The following is a 5,415-nucleotide window of genomic DNA, read 5'->3' as shown; positions in this document are numbered from 1 at the left end:
CGCGCCCTCCAGAGGCAGCCTGGGAGGAGTGCTGGGCTGTAACTTCCAAATGACCCCCTCCCACCACACTCCCCTGCTGAGCAGCCCCAGAACACCTGGCATCTGCTCCCCAGCCACCTACAACAACATGCCCCAGCCCAGGGGGCCCTTCCCTCCCCTCATTCCTACCACTTACCACCTCCCCTCGTCCTGTCCTGTGGCAGGGGAATTTTCCATCCTCCCACCCCCAAGTCAAAGTCATTAGATTTAATCATTAACAGGGTGGGTGTTAATTAGCAGGGCTGGGTGATCATCCACAGTCCACCTCCATGCTGATGAGGACACAGCTGGACATCAAGAACAGCTGATCCGACAAAGGTGAGGAAGAACAGGACCCGGCTGAGAAGAGGAAGAGGTGTTCTCCTTACAGACACCTCCCTCCCCTCCCTCCCGAGTACGAGTACATTGAAACCCCCTCCTTCGTTCCTGTTTCTGCAAGAAAGCATGGCAAGTGCTTAATAGGTGCCAGACACTTCGGGACATGACCTCATCCCATCTCTCACCATTTATGGTAGGGATGCCTGTTGTTTAAGCCAGTTCTAAGGTTGAGGAAATCGAGGCTCAGAGACGTTAAGCAACTTATCTAAGATCACAGAGCTACTAAATGGCAGAGTTGGGACGTGAACACAGGCAGACCACCACAATGAAGGGAACTGAGCGTGGAGGAGGAGCAGTGGATCTAAGCAGCCAGAGGTCATGTTGACCTCCTTCCTCCTTCCTGCTGCCCCTTAGTCCATAACGTCTCGTGCTTTCACTTTTGTAATACTCATGGCTGAAAATTACTTGGCCACCCCACTGATCCCCTGGCTCTGACTAGGCTGAAAACTGTCACTGAATAGAAACAGTATCTATTCTGTGTTCCACTGTATTCACGGTATCCCTAGCACTTAGCATAATGACTGGCATATATGAATACCTGATCGGTATTTGTTGGGGAAAAAAACTGAACCTGTTACAGAGTTGGGAAGGGAAGGGGCTAGCTAGAGGGACTGGGTCTAGGGACTGGGTCTTCCAGAGTCTTGATGATCATATGATTAAAATGTATGTCAAGAGGCCCTCTGGGGGGGGCTGGGGTTGTGGCTCAGTGGCAGAGTGCTTGCCTCACAGGTGTGAGGCACTGAGTTCGATCGTCAGCACCACATAAAAATAAACAAAATAAAGATATTGTGGCTCAGGGGTGGAGCGCTTGCCTAGCACATGTGAGGCGTTGGGTTCCATCCTCAGCACTACATAAAAATAAGTAAATAAGATAAAGATATTGTGTCCATCTACCACTAAAAAATAAAAATAAAATTTTTTTTAAAAAGTCACCTGGCCCATGCCCTGCTCCAGGTCTAGCCATTGCCCCACCAGAGCCACCAAATCTGTCTCACTGGGAAAAGTGCTGGCCTGGCCCTGGCCCTTGGGAGAGCAGCTGCTTCTCTGTAGCTCTAGGGGGTGGCGTTGGCTGAGGTCTCTTCCACCTCTACCAGCGGTATCTGTGGTGGTGAAGAGACAAAGCCCTGTGGAAATGAGCAGCCCGTCTGAATCAGCAGCTCTGGCCCCATTCCCAAGAGCACCAGCTGCAGGGGTGGTGAGCTCCCACGCCCGGCAGAACTGGAGCCGTGGGCTTCTTCACAGGCCAATGGGGCCTTCCACAGTCAGAGGGCACCAGGCCTTCTAACCCATCCCAGGTGAGGCCACACATCCACCTCTGGTGCACCTGGAGCCCACAAGAAGCACTGGAAACTTCTCCTGTGAGGCCCTGTAGGGTACAGTCTCTCCGCAGGGCATCCACACTTCTTCCTGGCCAGGCCTGCCCCCCACCTGGCCTCCTTCCTTCTTCCCAAGATTTGGCCCTTAAAGACCCTCAGTCATTTTCAAAAGAGGAAAGCCACCCTAAAGGACAGAGATGCACTCCCCAGTGAGGCTTTTCAGAGCATATGCCACAAGCTCTGAGATGATTCCAAAAGAGTTTCCAGAAATGTTGGAGAAACAGCAGCACCCTGGTACAGCATATGGCTTCCCCGGGGGGGACCACTTGGATGGGGTCATTGCTCCTTTGGGGGTTTCAAAGCAGGCTGGAGTCTAACCACCTCCAAAGAACAGTGTGTGAACACGGGTCTGCGCACCTGTGTTCAGCACACGGGAGTCTGCCTCGGCCACACCGGCCTCCAGGGTTCTAAACCTGGTTTTGAGGCTTCCTGGCTAAGGGACCGTTACATCCCTAACTCAGGGCAGACATAAAAATACAAAGACATCTGCAGGTCACCTGGTCCCCCCCTTTTGTAGATGAGGAAACTGAGCCCAGCGAGAGGAGGGAGGTGTTGGGGGATCCCAGAGGCACCCAAGGACCTGGTAGCAGAGGCCAAGGCTGAACCTGGCCTCCCAAATCCCTGCCCAGGTGGCCCATCTCAGCAAGGCCCCACGCTTCCACTCTGCCCTCAAAAAGTAAAATAAAGATACGAATAACGCCTGCCCGCCCTCCAGGCTGGTTGTGAGAATTGGAGAACTCAGGCGTGGGGAGGTTAGTGGGGTGAGGAGGGGTAGATAAGCAGAAGCAAAAAACCCAGAGCAACCCAGAGTGGCCCCATTAGCCCAGGGCCCGGGCACGCGGGCAGGGAGAGTGGGAGCCGTTAAGTGACTGCATCAGCGAGTCACATCCCTGTAACCTTAAATATTCATGGCCCCAGAGTGCACCATAGAACAGCTGCTGCTCTGCGGCCACCAGGCTGTGGCTGCATCGGGGACTTGCACACTCAGACACGTGAACGCTGGGGGCTGCAAAGGCTGGCCTCGAACTCTTACTCACGCTAAGATGGGTTCCAAGTGCAGTGACAGGCCCTCTGCCACTCCCAGCCTGTGTGAGCAGCCCACACTTGCCGACACCCACACACCCAACAGGCACCCTCAGTTACTCACCCAGCTCTGGGCATGAATAAAGGTCAAAGCGACACACACACCTTCACAGACAGACACACTCCGCCACCACGCCACCCACAGATGCTGCTCCCCCCCCCCGCCCCGCCCCCATCCTCCCCACTCCCAGGAGCTCTCTCCCCCTCTCTACTCTCTCCTCCTCTGCTCCACCCCCCACCAGCTGCTCCCAAAGCCCCCTCTTCCCAGGAAACCCCTCGCCAGCCATCTCTCCAAGGCCTGAGCTCTCAGGGCCCCTCTCCCGACCTGTGGCTTTCAGGACAAGGGGCTCTGAGGGTCTGGGCTTGAGAAGGGAAAGATGAGTTGAGACTTTGGGAGGCCTCTCCACGACCAGACCAAAGTTTGAGGGAAGGAAGGGATCATGGAAGAGAGCTGGGCACACTGGGTGACCTGGTGCTGTAGGTTGGGGGGTGTCTTCTTGAAAGCCTGGGAAGGTGACATCCTGCCAGGAGAGAACCAGGGGGCAAAACCTGCAGCTATCAGTGAGCGTGGACCTTCCAGGGGCCAGGTAGCCACCTCACATGATCTGCCCCTGCCCCATGAGGCAGACACCATTCTGCCATTTTTTTTTTTTTTAACTAAAGAGATCCAGGCTCAGTGAGAGGAGCCTGAGTCCACAAAGATAAGTGTGTAGGGATCCTGGCTTCAGGTCCTGCTCTGTATGTGGCAGGAGGGGAGGTGATGGGCCCCTGGGTGGGCAGCACCGCCACCCTCTGCTTCCCAAGCCCTCCTCCATGTCCTTGGTGGTGGGGGGTGGGGGGCGGGTGCACAGACTTAGGGACCTGGAGGACTGGGAAGCCCAACCAGATGTTTGGGGGCAGACCCTGCTACCTTGACAGAGCAAAGAGGCCCTGCAGGTGGCCACCAGGTAGAGGGAGGCACTTCTCTACCTGTCAACAGCAGAAAGGGGTCACTTAACATGCAAGTGCTGGCCACAGCCTTCAGGGCCCACTGGGTCCCCACACCCGCAGCCTGGCAGTGAGAAAAGTGAGACCGGCCTGTGTAAAGAGATCCGGCTAGGGAAGGAGGCAGGAGAGGTTATTTGGGAGGTAAGAGGGGAAGGGGCCACGTGAAATCCCGACCAGGAGAGGAGGCCACTGAGAGCTGAAGCTGACCCCTTGGAGGACCAGTGATGGCCCCGCCGGCCCCAGGAGAACCAGCTGTAAATCTGTAAAGAACCTGCCAGTTGCTTGGCTTAAGTTTAAAAAGAAACAGATCTCCTGGAAAGCGGGTGGAGGCTGCCCCTCCTCCAGCACTCCCTCTCCCTCCTCCTCCCCCCAATTCTCCCACTTCATTCTCCCTCCCTCCCCAAACCCCAGCACCTCCCCTCCAGCTGTCCAATGATCCCCAGTCCCTCCCTAGCACAGGGCACATCAGCTCCTATGAATATACTATCTCCCTCACTGGCTAGTATTGATTGGCATCTTGGTCCTACACCAAACCAGTAAGTTCTTCACATAGTCTAACTTCCATGCCTTCGGTTACAGCAGATGATTTTCATTATTCTGCCAATAATGAAACTGGAAACCAACCCGGTCTGTAAACAAGCCAACCCACCAAAGGAGTCTTCCTTTCCATCCCTCAGCATTCTCCCTTTGCAAGCCTTTCACCCACTTAAGATCCCCATAATTCAGCAAGCCGAAAGTGAAATCTATTTCACAAGCATTAGCGGCTCCCCACCCCCATTACTCCTTCTGCCGAGCCCCAGATGGTCCTCTCTCCCCAAGCCCTCCACCCACTCCCTTTGGCACTTGAAGGGAGGCTCCCTTTTAAGACCTTCTGGGGCCTTCAGCTCCTTCTCCCTGTTGCTGAGTGAGCACTGGACAGGGGTCTAGACCCCCACACACACACTTCCCCTCCAAGTGTTCACCTCCACTCTAGGGTTTTCCTCTCAGAGGAAAGTTCCTCTCCAAGTCTAACCTTAATTCCTCCTGCTGCAAGCCTAAATTCCCTTTCCATCTTTTCTCCATGGGATCATTCCCTTTAGATTAGAAATGAAATCTTCCTCTCGCGTTTGCAGCCTCCCCTCCCCGCCGCGCCTCTCCACTTTCCCAGACCCTCAAACCTGCCCCAGCTTGAAAAAGTTCTTGGTAACGGCTCCCAACACCCACTGCCTGCTCTGAACTCCGAAGATACCTGGGTATCCGCCCCGGTTGTCTGTCGCCCAGGACAGTGACCGGGCCACGGAGTGGCTCGCTCGCCCGGAGGCGGTGACCCCTGCAGCCGCTGGCGCAGCCACGACGGGGTTAAGGCTCCGGGCTGGGGGAGGGGAGGGGGCCGGGAGGGGCGGGTGCGGAGCCAATCGGCGGCCACCGAGTCCCCGGGGCGGCGAGCGGGGAGCGCTGAGTCGGGAGCCGGAGCCGAGCGCGCCGGCTGGGGCCGGGCCGGAGCGCAGCGGAGAGGGAGCTGCCCGCCCCAGCCCGAGTCCGCCGCCGTCCCCCGTCCCGCGGCGCGGCCAGA

The sequence above is a fragment of the Marmota marmota genome, unplaced genomic scaffold (assembly GCF_001458135.2).
Source record: "Marmota marmota marmota unplaced genomic scaffold, marMar, whole genome shotgun sequence".
NCBI classification, from domain to species: Eukaryota; Metazoa; Chordata; class Mammalia; order Rodentia; family Sciuridae; genus Marmota; species Marmota marmota.
The sequence above is the reverse complement of the archived record's forward strand: the minus strand, read 5'-3'. Positions refer to the sequence as shown.